Raw genomic sequence first — 14,858 nt, 5'->3', positions numbered from 1 at the left:
AATGAATGTTTTCTATTTTATTGTGCGGTTTGTGTAACGCCGAAATGCTAATTATTTAGTTTACGTCCCCTGTGGGTCTTTTGGGGTGTTGCATGCTATCAGATAATAGCTTCTCATGCTTTCGCCGAAAAGCATTTTAAAAATCTGACTTGTTGCCTGGATTCACAACGAGTGTAGCTTTAATTCGATACCCTGCATGTGTATTTTAATGAACTTTTGAGTTTTAACTAATACTATTAGCATTTAGCGTAGCGCATTTGCATTTCCAGAGCTCTAGTTGGGACGCAAGCGTCCCGAGTAGAAGCAACAGGTTAATCTGCAAAATTGTAATTATTCGCCTACCTCCTCATGCCTTTTGCACACAATGTATATAGACTCTCTTTTTTTCTACTGTGTTATTGACTTGTTAATTGTTTACTCCATGTGTAACACTGTTGTCTGTTCACACTGCTATGCTTTATCTTGGCCAGGTCGCAGTTGTAAATGAGAACTTGTTCTCAACTAGCCTACCTGGTTAAATAAAGGTGAAATAAAATAAAAAAATAAGAGGGCCACAGCTGAGGTAACTAGCAGGACTGAGTTGAGTTGATAAGAGTGTTCTTAAGTGAGGTATCCTTGGGCATGATTGATAATTAGCCAGTTGCAGGCAACCAAAAGTCCAGATCCGTGGTACTGGGTTGATCACAGTAGGACTGGTGACGTTAATGTGTAAAGCAAGAGACTTGAGCGGAGGTGATGCCTTCCAAGGGCACCTGGCATGGTGAATTTCAAATGATGTGTATGTAGTTGATTAAATGTTTTGTTGATGAAGTAAACAAGTATGCCCTTGGTTATTATTGTTAGTTGCTATTGTTATTCCTGGTTAGATAATAACCCGTTTTGGGACCACTAGTTAGGCAATATTTTGATAATGGTATAGTTTTCCCTGGTCATATAGAGAGGGTTTACAATCTAGAAGCAGCGCTAACAATAAATCTAAAAAAATACTGTGTTTGTGTTTTCTGTGAGTTTGTGAGTGAAGGAACTGGAACCATGGGAGCACACGGTAGGTAGCGAAGGATACGGAATTCCAGATGCCCCAAAGGGGGCCCTGAAGGTTATGGCAGATAAACAGGGAAATAATATTCTGGACCAGGTCCAATTGTGGCATAGGGAAGGAGGCTTTCTTTTGACAGGGACAGTGAGTGTGAGGATGTTAGATGAAGTCAGGGAAAGACTGACAGAGTATGAAGGGACCAAAAAGGTAAAAAAGGATAAGATAGATTGGGTTAAGTTCAGAAAATGGGAAAGAGGCAGAAAGGCGTACACAGGGGCCTCCCGGGTGGCGCAGTGGTTAAGGGCGCTGTACTGCAGCGTTAGCTGTGCCACCAGAGACTCTGGGTTCACGCCCAGGCTCTGTCGTAACCGGCCGTGACCGGGAGGTCCGTGGGGCGACGCACAATTGGCCTAGCGTCGCCCGGGTTAGGGAGGGTTTGGCCGGTAGGGAAATCCTTGTCTCATTGCGCACCAGCGACTCCTGTGGCGGGCGGGGCACAGTGCGCGCTAACCAACAACCTCTTCTCACAATAACCACCAGCCCGTTGGAGGATGATGATGACAACAGTGATACATCCTCTCAGAATGGAGCAGCAGCTCCCCTTACTCTCTTCCCCTCCACTTAAGAGCCATCTGCGAAGGAAGATAGACCCGCTGACACCCTCACCATATGATCTAGCACCAGATATGTATCAACAGTACCCTCTGATTGCATGTCCAAACCCTCAGCCACGACCAGCTGCCTGGCAACCAATCTAATACCCAGAGGTCATGGAGACATGATCAAATTAAAGACATTGTTGAGGATCTGCCTGACCCCAGCAAAGATGCGGCAAAGTTTGCAGCAGAAATTAGGGTTCTATCAGGACAGGACCAGCCATCTGCAGCTGAGATAGCCCATAGCTGTAAGAAGAAACTGGGGCTTAGGTGGGCTGATGTAGAAGGGGACTTTGAGGCCTCCCAGGTGGCGCAGTGGTCTAGGGCACTGCATCGCAGTGCTAGCTGTGCCACCAGAGACTCTGGCCACAATTGGCCTAGCGTCGTCCAGGTTAGGGAGGGTTTGGCCGGTAGGGATATCCTTGTCTCATCGCGCACTATTGACTCCTGTGGCCGGGCGCAGTGCACGCTAACCAGGTCGCCAGATGCACGGTGTTTCCTCCGGGTTGGACGCGCGCTGTGTTAAGAAGCAGTGTGGCTTGGTTGGGTTGTGTTTCGGAGGACGCATGGCTTTCGACCTTTGTCTCTCCCGAGCCCGTACGGGAGTTATAGCGATGAGACAAGCTAGTAACTACTAACAATTGGATACCACGAAATTGGGGTATCCAATTGGGAGGGGAGTAACATTTAAAAAATACATTTAAACTGTTTGACTTTGATTACAATCAGCTCTGGGATGAGAATGGCGATGCTGGGTGGAACTGGTGGCCATGTTGGGAAGAATAGGAGAACTGTATCCCGCCAAGACTGACTGGACGGACATCCATCAGATAATGCACCATAAAGAAGGATGAGAGCCTGGAAGCGTATCGAAGGAGACTGGAAACCTGTTTCAGGCTGCACAGCGGCATCAGACCAAATTACCTGGCATATGGAAATCTTTTGAAGGACCCCCTGGTGAGGGGCCTGACACCAGACTTGGAGAAAGTGGCGAGAACCACCTGTATCAGTTGGGAAACTGAACCCCTGGCCACTGTGGTACAATATTGCAAACATGCTGAGCAACAACAATGTGCTCAGAAGGAAGAAAATTAAAAAGAGGAAAGAGTGAAGACTGAAATTGCATTCTACCAGGGCCAGGTGCCTGCTGGAATGCGAGGTGGTGGAGGTGGAAGAAAAACCCAACTTGGAAGTTGCTTCACCTATGGCAAGCCAGGCTATTCCGGTGCACAATGCAATCAAGCCCAGTTGATGGGAAGAGGAAGGGGCAGACCAAGAGGCAGAGGAGCCCCAAGGGGGCCCCTCGAGGAGGAGGTCCACCAGGAGGAAAGGACTGTGGTATCCCCCTGCCCAACAGCCATGGCAGCCGCCACCCAACCAATGACCAGGGCCACCCCCACATGGGGGCCCTTCACCACCGTGGGGACCACAAGGGAGCCCTCAAGGCAGAGGCCAATCTGGGCAATGACAGAAGGCCCGCCTACACAGACGACCCTGTACAATCCAGGACAAGAACAGGAGGAATAATATTGACATGGAGAGACAGGGACAGCTGAGGTAGAATCATCAGGGCAACCAGAGCATTTGTTTTTAAAGAGCCATACCCTTACTCAAATTGAGCCAACAGCTTATGTCAATGGTGAGTCAATAATATTTATTGTGGATAATGGGGCGGCAATGTCTGTGATTAACTATGAGGCTATGGTGAAACCGCCCATGTCTAGTGAAACAGTCAAGACTGTTGGGGCCTCGGGCCTCCCTTTCAGAGAACATGTAACCATGCCCCTGCATGTCTCTTTTTGTGAGGAGAAATATCAGCATCAATTACTCTACTCTGACAACTGCCCAGTCAACCTAATGGGAAGGGACCTCCTATGTAAATTGGGTATTAATATAACCTATGGCCAAACTAGCCTCACTGTGATACATGAGGAAGAGGAGGAGAGGGAGCAATTGATGCTGGTGTCTGAATTTTGTGACTGGTATTATGCATGGAACATTAATAATGAGGTGCCCAATGTTGCTCGTGTTTTCTCAATGGCCAAAACCCATTCGGTCCACGAGGGCAGTTTAATTTCTGAAGCAGGCTTACATTTTACCTCCCGTTTCTCACGATTGACAAGAGACCTGAGATATGAGAACAAAATGGCTGTTAGAAAGTGTAGTGCCAGAATCAGTACAGTGTGAGGGTCTGTACTGGAGCAGCGACTTCTGTGCCTTAGGGGTTATTTTAACCCCTGCACCGAATGTGCTCTACATGTTTGAAGAGAGCGCAACACGTGTCCCTAGCAAAATCACACAGAGTTGAGTGGGCGGATACTGGGTTTTAGATGAAGGGGCTGGTAAATGCTATTGATTGGGATAGGCGTCCAACTTCTTCACCCAGCACTATGGTTTTGTTGCTCGTTTGTTGCCCGTTGTTACTCGGACACACCAGTTGATAGGGGTGTGCATGGACTGGACCAATCCTCATTTGTCACCAACAGCATGCTTTTGAGAGGGGTCCCTGGTTGCCTATGGGCAAGGGACAAGTACAGATGTGCTCAAATTTGTTGGTACCCCTCCACAAAAAAAACAAAGAATGCACAATTTTCTCTGAAATAACTAGCATCCACCATCGTTTAATCAATATTTAATAGAAATAATACTTTGCTTTTTTTATTCAAAATAATATTGCAAATAATAAAACAAATGAAAATGGCATGGACAAAAATGATGGCACCCTTACTTAACCTAATATTTTGTATAATAAGTTTTCTGTAGCTTTCAATGAGACTTCTGCACCTGTTAACAGGAAGTTTGGCCCACTCTTCCTGAGCAAACTGCTCCAGCTGTCTCAGGTTTGATGGGCGCCTTCTCCAGACTGCAAGTTTCAGCTCTTTCGATAGATGTTGGATAGGATTCAGATCAGGACTACTTCAGAATAGTCCAATGTTTTGTTCTTATCAATTCTTGGATGCTTTTTTATCTGTCTGTTTTGGGTCATTATCCTGTTGGATGCCTGCAACTGAGACAGAGCTTTCTGACACTGGGCAGTACGTTTCGCTCCAGAATGTCTTGATAGTCTTGAGATTTCATTGTGCCCTGCACAGATTCAAGGCACCCTGTGCCAGGCGCAGCAAAGCAGCCCCAAAACATAACCGAGCCTCCTCCATGTTTCACTGTAGGTATTAGTGTCCTTTTCTTTGAAAGCTTCACTTTTTTGCCTGTGAACATAGAGACGATGTGACTTGCCAAAAAGCTCCAGTTTTGACTCATCTGTCCAAAGGTCATTCTCCCAGAAGGATTGTGGCTTGTCAATATGCATTTTAGAAAATTCCAGTCTGGCTTTTTTTGTTTTTCTTTCAAAAGTGGCGTCCTCCTGGGTCTTCTTCCATGGAGCCCACTTTCGCTCAAAAAGCAACGGATGGTGCGATCAGAAACGGACTTACCTTTACCTCGGTGTTCAGCTTGTATCTCTTTGGCAGTTATCCTTGGTTCTTTTTCTACCATTCACACTATCCTTCTGTTCAATCTGGGGTTGACTTTCCTCTTGCGGTCGCGCCCAGGGAGATTGGCTACAGTTCCACGGACCTTAAACTTCTTAATAATATTTGCAATTGTTGTCACAGGAACATCAAGCTGCTTGGAGATGGTCTTGTAGTCTTTACCATGTTGTCTATTATTTTCTTTCTGACATCCTCAGACAAATCGCTCATTTGCTTTCTCTGGTCCATGTTCAGTGTGGCGCACACAATGATACCAAACAGCACAGTGACTACTTTTCTCCATTTAAATAGGCTGAATGACTGATTACAAGATTGGAGACGTGTGATACAACTAAAAGAACAAATTAGTTTGAAATATCACTATAATCTAATTATTTATTATATTTTCTAAGGGGTACCAACAAATGTGTCCAGACCATTTTAAAATATCTTTGTAGAATAAGCAATAATGAATCTCTTTTCACAGCTTCTTTGCTTTATTCTATGACATACCAAAGGTATGCAAGTATACATGATAAAATAGCTTTTAATTTCATCACTTTTCAGGAGGAATGAAGCATTATTTCAATGAGCTGTAAGGGTACCAACCAATTTGAGCATGTCTGTATGATTTTGAGCTGAGCCACTGAGCCACCAGACAGCTGGGTCAAGAGAGAGTGCAAGCTATTCTCTCTGTCCCATAGCGGTTTACCTAACACCACATGATGTCACTGACCGGTATGGAAAAACTGAAACAGCTTGTGACTTTGTCCCCATGTTTGGGTCTGCCTGACCATTCTAGAAGAAGAATGGGTTTATGTCATCTGTGTTGACTCAGGACCATGGGGAGGGTGGGGGGCAGAGACCAGTGATTGGATAGTGGGGCGAGCGGTTTGGTGTGTTGTCTGAGGGTGGTGGCTGTAGCTACTGAAGCTGTACTAGCATGTGCTGACGTGTTTGCAATGTATCAACTACCTGCGCATGTGCCACATGCTGTTCATGCTCTCATCTCACGGGCTAAGACTGCTCAACTGACTCCAGTGAGGCTGCTCCACTATCAGAATGTACTTTTAACTATGTCTCATTTGACACTGAAAAGATGCACAGTGCTCAATGCAGCAACTTTGTTGCCAGTCAAGGAGGACAGAGAGCCACATGACTGTACAGCTCTGGTGGAGCTTGTATCTAAACCAAGGTCAGATTTGACTGATGTCCCTTTGCAGAATGCTGATTTGGACATCTTTGTAGATGGCTCCGCTCAGAGGTCTGAGAAAGGAGAACCACTTGTTGCCTATGCTGTAACAGTGGCAACAACACTCGAAAGTGCTAAATTCCCACCGCAGAACTGTTTGCACTCACAAGAGCTTGTATATTGGCTCAAGGCCAGTCAGTGACCATTTACATAGTCAGTAGATTTGGTGTGGTACATGATTTTGGAACTCTGCGGAAACAACGTGGCTTCCACACTTCCTCCGGCAAGACTATTGCTCACTCCAAACTTGTTGATAACCTGTTGAAAGCAATTCTTCTTCCATCTGAAGTTGCTGTTTGCAAGTGTTTGGCACATCCTCTGATCCTGTCTCCAAAGGAAACGCTATTTGGCTGATTTGGCAGCCATAGCTGCGGCTGTGCCTTTTGACTCACCTGTGTTACAGATGGTTTCACTTCCTGTTCAGAACCTCTTCTCTCCCACTGACATTTCTGAATTACAGTCTTCTGTAGGTCCTGTCAAGCTGAGGAAATTGAAGAGGCTGTGTACTTATGACCAGGTGCAGAAACTGTGATTGGGCCCGGCTGGGCTACCAACTTTACCACGTTCATGTTTCCCCTATCTTGCTAAGTTGACACATGGCCGTGACCATGTGTCGAAGGTTAATTTTGTAAATCATTTTTGGTTTGCACCTGGATTTTCTGTGTTTACTGAACAATACTGTGCAAAATGTGTAATTTGTATGAATAACAATGCAGGAAGGGGAATTCCCATGTCTGTGTCTACTCACCCAACCCCAGAAAGGACTTTTGAGCATGTGATGGATTTCATTGAGTTGTCACCCTGTCAGGGTAACACGTATTGTTTGGTTGTAGTGGATGCCTTCTCTTAGTAGGTGGATGCATTTCCATGCAAGCATGCCGCAGCAATGGCTGTTGCAAAGAACCTACTGAAGGAAATCATTCCTAGGTGCGGTCTGCCATCCAAATTAACCTCTGACAATGGTTCACATTTTGTAAGTTCAGTAATACAGAACCTGTCAGAAAGCCTGCAATTTGACCTTAGAACTCATTGTAGTTATAGGCCACAGGCAGGAGGACTCGTGAAGAGAGCTAATCAGACCCTGAAAATTAAGATGGTTAAACTTATGGCAGAGACTGGTCTCCCCTGGGTCACTGTGATGCCTTTGTGGCTGATGTACATGAGGGGGCAGGCTCATGGAAACACTGGGTTGGCCCCTCATGAGATGACTGGTAGACCTACAAAGATGTTAAATACCCCTTTCCCCCAGAACAAGCGGACTCTGACGACATAGTAAGTTACTGTACTGCTCTAAACAATGTTCTAAACAAAGGCTTTTTTTCCCAGTATGAAAGCAGCTTTGCCTCAGCCCCTGGTGGGAATCCTACATAAGCTTCAACCTGGTGACTGGGTTGTGGTCAAGGACCTGAGGAGGAAGCATTGGACCCAGCAGAGGTGGAATGGCCCATTCCAGGTGTTGCTGATAACCCCCACCACTGTTCGAGTGGCTGAGAGATCGACATGGGTACACTCCAGCCACTGCAGGAAGGTTCCATATGATCCAGTTCCAGATGTCCCGGAGGATGGGTTTCCGCCAGACCTAGTTGGCCGTGGGAGAATCAGGATGAAGTCAGAGGAATCCTGGTTGTTGCATTGTTTGCCAGCCTCTTCATCTCAATGACTGTTTGAACCCTGCAGAGAGGGGAATAGGCGAAAGGGGAGGATGGCCCAAATATCACTGCAGTCCCAAGGCGGGACATAATAACAGCCTCTCCATCTCAAGCCAATGGCAGTCTCAGGACATGAGTCCATTAAACAATAGCCACCCTGAGACCAGAAGAAGCAGGAGCTCGATGCATCCAATGGATGAGCATCACAGCCAGAATCATGAGGAAAACACTTGGTGGTCACACTATACAGTAAAAACGGTAGAAAAAACCTCCTGTTATGTATGTAGTCTTTTTTCACGCTCAGCGATCTCACCATTAAGTAGAGGCCAGCATTAATGACACTATGTGCACTGGAAGTGGTCTTATCAAATTAACCTCTTGCTTCTACTTGGGACGCTTGCGTCCCAACTAGAGCTCTGGAAATGCAAATGCGCTACGCTAAATGCTAATAGTATTAGTTAAAACTCAAAAGTTCATTAAAATACACATGCAGGGTATCAAATTAAAGCTACACTCGTTGTGAATCCAGGCAACAAGTCAGATTTTTAAAATGCTTTTCGGCGACAGCATGAGAAGCTATTATCTGATAGCATGCACCAATACACTACAACACAAAAGCACAGCAGGGGACGTAAACAAAATAATTAGCATTTCGGCGTTACACAAACCGCACAATAAAATAGAAAACAGTCATTACCTTTCACCATCTTCTTTGTTGGCACTCCTAGATGTCCCATAAACACTATTGGGTCTTTATTTCGATTAAATCGGGCCATATAAAGCCAAGATATCGTTATATGTAGACTGTGTGATAAACGAAAAAAACAGCGATTTCACAACGTAACGTCATTTTTAAAATTCAAAAAGTAGACGATAAACTTTCACAAAACACTTGAAATACGTTTGTAATGCTACTTTAGGTATTAGTAAACGTTAATACGCGATAAAAATCATCCTTAGGCGATGTAAAAATCATTAGCTGTCGTCTTGGAAAAAATTTCACGAGAGAGCTCTTCCGGAATGATCTGGGCGGAGACCGGAGGTAAGTGGTGCCCCTGTTTCGGTTCAACCAAGAATCAAAGATGATTCAATTCACAAGACTCTAGACAACATGGGGATGCTGTGGGAGTTGAATGCTCGGTCTTATCTAATTCGGCTCACTGTTAACAATTGCTGGAAGTGGCGCAAGGATATTTATTTCCATTTTCTGTGATCAGGTTTTCCTGCGCTTTCCGATGTAATGCACGTTATGTTATAGCCACAGTCGTGATTTAACCAGTTTTAAAAACGTCCGAGGGTTTCCTATCCACACATTCTAACCATATGAACGTACTATATTCCTGGCATGAGTAGCAGGGCGCTGAAATGTTGCGCGATTTTTAACAAAATGTTCAAAAAAGTAGAGGGTAGGAGCAACAGGTTAAACTAAATGGGGTAAACCTTCACAGGGTAGAAATATGAAGGAAAAATGCATTAACTTCTTGACACACCGATCCCGTTGGCGGGATCATTTTCATCAACACCCGCTGAGTTGCAGCGCGCCAAATTCAAATTAAAGTACTAAACATATTTAATTTTCATGAAATCACAAGTGCAATATAGCAAAACACAGCTTAGCTTGTTGTTAATCCACCTGGTGTGTCAGATTTCAATACAGCTTTTCGGCGAAAGCATAACAAGCGTTTATGCATCTCTCTCAGTAGACAAAATATTACAAACAGCTAGCAGCCAAGTAGATTGGTCATGAAAGTCAGAAAAGCAACAGATTAAATTGCTTACCTTTGATGATCTTCGGATGTTTGCACTCACGAGACTTCCAGTTACTCAATAAATGTTCCTTTTGTTCCATAAAGATGATTTTCATACCCAAAATAGCTCCATTTGTTTGGCGTGTTATGTTCAGAAGTCCACAGGCTCGAGCGGTCACGACATCGCAGATGAAAATTCCAAAGAGTATCCGTAATGTCCACAGAAACATGTCAAACGTTTTTATAATCAATCCTCAGGTTGTTTTTAAAATATATAATCGATAATACGTTTATCAGCTTTTTCAATAGGAGAGGGAGAGACAATGGCTGCCCCACTCTGTTGCGCAAGCAAAACTCTAACACCCAGCTATCCACTGACGCGATGTTATCTTTCTCGCTCATTCTTCAAAATAAAAGCCTGACACCTTGAGGAAGCCATAGTAAAAGGAATCTGGTTGATATCCCTTTAAATGGAGCGAAGGCAGGCTATGGAACATGGAGCTTTTAAAAAAGAAGCCACTTCCTGGTTTGATTTTCCTCAGGTTTTCACCTGCAATATCAGTTCTGTTATACTCACAGACAATATTTTGATAGTTTTTGGAAACTTTAGAGTGTTTTCTATCCTAATATGACAATTATATGCATATTCTAGTTTCTGGGCCTGAGATATAGGCAGTTTCAAATGGGTACGTTTTTTAGCCAAAAACAAAAATCCTGCCCCCTACACTCAAGATGTTTTAATGGTGATTTGTCATTGTCAAAAGATAAAAGAGGCAGATTTGACTGTAGACGTTAGTGTACTCAAATTATTTTAGAACCTAGACACCGTGTACCGGAACCTATTCTAATCCAACCCCGCCATTGTCACAACCCAAGTAATATCTCCATACCACGTCTAATGAATCCTATTTTGGAATGTTAACATGTGTTAATTATAGTCTTCCCACAAGGATGTAGCTGGATAAATGGAACATGAAATTCTAACTGGCCCGTTAAACGGAATGTGGGGCACACCACCATTCAGGTAGAAACATATGAGCGCTCTCCACATCAATATGGCTCAGCCACGTTTAATGATCATTATTGGATCTGTGGTAACAAGGCATATCTTATTTACCAACAAATTGGACAGTGTGCTATGTTTTTGGTCAACTAAATATCTCCATTGTTGTAATGCATAAAAATAATTACTCCATTCCACACAGATTAACACGGATTAGGAGGAGCATTTCACAATTGAATGACGTTCCAATTGAGTCACGACGATCCTCAAAACTTGAGAAGTTTTGGCATGGGTTAATTCCTTGACATGGGGCATCGGAAAATGACCATGACTTAGACCAATTGGGATTTCATTTAGAAACTTTGGTAAATTTAAACCACTTCAGGATTTTCGATAATGAGACCGGAATTACAAGCAGCTCGCCTTACAGAATAGATTAGCACTTGATATGTTACTAAGGGGGGGGATTCAAATTATAGGTGAACATTGCTGTACATTCATACCCCAGGGTGAGGGTAACTTGTCTATTGTCGTGGAACATCTGGAAGAGCTCAGTGCCGATCTCACAAAAGAACACCAACCGGACAACAATTGGAATCCGTTTGGATCGGTTCAATCATTATTTGGTGTTATGGGAACAACAGTTTCCATTGGCTCATTTATGGCAAAGTAATATTTTTTCTGTGCTATTTTTTTATTGTCTGTGTTAAAAATCTTTGTTGTAATGTGCTGGATACTGCCCTCACTATGCCATTGCTTGATGTTCATGCTGACTCTGAGGATGATGATGGTGAGAATAATGATGATGTATCTATAAATGATAGAATGCCTGTTTTTCCAGACCTATTTCCCATTCCTGATTACATATCTGATGATGTGGACCCTAACCCTGATCTTAGAGCTAAGGGTATTGAACTAATGGTCCGTTCAGTTTGTTGGACATATCCCAAGAAAGGTAGATGTTCTTGGTGTTAAAAATCAATGAATGGTAAGGATGGACATTTTCATAATTCTGACATCCTATCTTTGTGCGTAGTGTCAGCGTGATGATTGTCCTATTGCTGTAATGAAGCTTGTGTGTGATTTTATCTTTTTGTTTCGTTTTCTATTCCCGATTGACTGTTTTTGGAAAAGAAAGGTCTAAAACTCAGCAACCCAAAGGAAGGGTGTTTATAATGGATGAAATGTCAGGCACCAGAAATATGTACTTAAAATGTATATGTTTACCAATAATCATGTAATGCTTGTACCCTTACATTTTTCTGGAAGACACTTTGTTTCTTGAGAGGAGAATGTGATGGAAAAATGTGTTTACCTAATTTGTTGGATATTTAACACGTATTTACTTAACAAACAGTCAAATATTTCTGTCCTGCTAATGCTGTGTTAACTTCTTGACGCTAACCATCCTTTAAGCGGGATAATTGTCATCAGCAACCGCTGAAAAGCATAGCGCCACAGTCAAATAATATTACTAAAATATTCATATTCATGAAATCACAAGTGCAATATAGGAAAACACAGTTTAGCCTTTTGTTAATCCACCTGTTGTCTCAGATTTTGAAATCATGCTTTACAGCGAAAGCAATCCAAGCGTTTGTGTAAGTTTATCGATCGCATGACAAAACATTAAGTACACTTAGCATTAGGTAGCTTGGTCACGAAAATCAGAAAAGCAATCAAATTAATCGTTTACCTTTGATGATCTTCAGATGTTTTCACTCATGAGATTCCCAGTTACACATGAAATGTTCCTTTTGTTCCATAAAGATTATTTTTATATTCAAAATACCTCCGTTTGTTTGGCGCGTTATGTTTAGAAATCCACAGGAAAGAGCGGTCACGACAACGCAGACGAAAATTCCAAATAATATCCGTAATGTCCACAGAAATGTCAAACGTTTTTTATAATCAATCCTCGGGTTGTTTTTAAAATATATAATCGATAATATATCAACCGCAACGGTCTTGTTCAGTAGGAGAGGGAAAGGAAATGGCTGTCCGAACTCTATTGCGCGAGCAAAACTCATGTGACCACCTGACGCGATGTTATCTTTCTGGCTTATTTTTCAAAATAAAAGCCTGAAACCATACATTTCCAGTAATCTAATAATTTCAACCTGTTGCATACATTTTGTAAAAACAAACATGTTGTTTAACAAATCTAAAACCTTTTAAAAAATTGGTGCTGTTTCATCATTCAGCGTAATAGTCGAACTAACTTTTTCCCACTCTTAGCTACAATGTTGGCATGTCCCAAAGGTCAATACTGTTCAGATCGTACATTAATGATCTTCTTTCTGTCTGTACAGGGTCTGAAGTTCCAATGTATGCAGATGATACAGTGATATATGCTTTCATAGATAAAATGGTGGCTCTAACCTCCTCTTCTGTTATTGTACAGTCTAGGTTCTCTACCTGGCTATCTAATAATCTAGGTAATTTTATACCAGAGAAAGTATCTATTTCAATGGGACTCGCTGAACAGGAGGATGTATATAAATCTTCATAAAAACATGTAACACACTGTTTATCTTTTTGGATGAGGGTGCCATTTTATTGCCCTTCTTAATTGCTGGGATTACATTAGAAGTGTTCTGCATTTTTAGATGTCTTTCTATTAGCCTGCCTGTCTCCTCACCTCCCTCATAAAAACTGTTTCTAAGCCTAAACAGTGCATATTCTGCATTTTTGTTTTACATTTCGTTCAACTGAAATGTGATATGTGTGAAATGTCTTGCCAAATCCCTTTCCAAGACACATACAGTATCTCAGTTTCTAATCTTTTTACTGCTTCAGCCCCTTCTCTCTTCTTTTTGAACGCATATGCTACTATTTTCCCTCTAGTATATGCTTTTTTCCCATACTGTGGAAATCCTTTCAGTTAAGCTGATGTTGATCTCCAAAAAAGGATCTAAGATCATCTGCTAGTGATTGGCTAAATAGCTAATCTTGTAAATGCATGGGGTTGAGTCTAAATCTACCCTTCCTCACATTTTCGGAGTTTATATCAACATGTAACTCTACTATAGCATGATCTGTGAAGGTGATGGGCCCAATCTTGCAATCAATCACATTATCAACCATGAAATTAGATATCAAGAAGGAATCTATTATGGAGTGTGTCTTGTGACAGTGGGTGAAAAAAAGCATATTCTTTACCATTCTTAATCTCCATGTCTGTAAGGCCCATATATTCTGCTAGCATACAGTGGGGCAAAAATGTATTTAGTCAGCCACCAATTGTGCAAGTGGGAGAACTTGCACAATTGGTGGCTGACTAAATACTTTTTTGCCCCACTGTATGTATTGCAGGTCTATCCTTTGGCATGGAGTTACCTGTAAATGTACTTCTATCAATCATATTGTCCATCACTTGGTTAAAGTCTCCAGCAAGGACGATCTGCCCCTCCATATTGCCCAGTAAAATGTTGACCTCATGAAAAAAAATGAGGGTCCTCCTTGTTAGGAGCATATATGTTGCATAACACTACCTTAATCCCATTTATGTCACACTCTGATGTTTCACCTGTCTTTGTGCTTATCTCCACCCCCCTCCAGGTGTAGCCCGTCTTCCTCATTATCCCCAGTGTATTTATACCTGTGTTCTGTTTGTCTGTTAACAGTTTGTTTTGTTTGTCAAGCCTACCAGCATTTTTCCACATGCTCCTGTCTTGTTCTCGTTCCTGTTTTCTAGTTTTCCCAATTTTACCATTCTGCCTGCCCTGAGCCTGCCTGCCTTTCTGTACCTTGTCACACAACCCTGGATTTTTGACCTCTGCCTGCCCTGACCCCGAGACGGCCTGCCATTCTGTACCTTATGGACTCCGAGCTGGAATACTGACCTCTGCCTGCTCTTTGACCTATAATTTTGCCTGCCCCGTTCCAGTAATAAACTTTTGTTAATCCGACACTGTCTGCATCTGGGTCTTCTCCTGAAACGTGATCATTTATAAGAGCCTCAATGCAGATAAGCCTGCCAAACTCAGTGTTGCTTCAATATTACAAAATTGAATATTTTGCTTATCAGAATAATACATGAGCTAT

Source organism: Oncorhynchus nerka, linkage group LG17 (genome assembly GCF_034236695.1).
Source record: "Oncorhynchus nerka isolate Pitt River linkage group LG17, Oner_Uvic_2.0, whole genome shotgun sequence".
In the NCBI taxonomy this organism is placed as follows: Eukaryota; Metazoa; Chordata; class Actinopteri; order Salmoniformes; family Salmonidae; genus Oncorhynchus; species Oncorhynchus nerka.
This window is presented reverse-complemented; position numbering follows the sequence as displayed.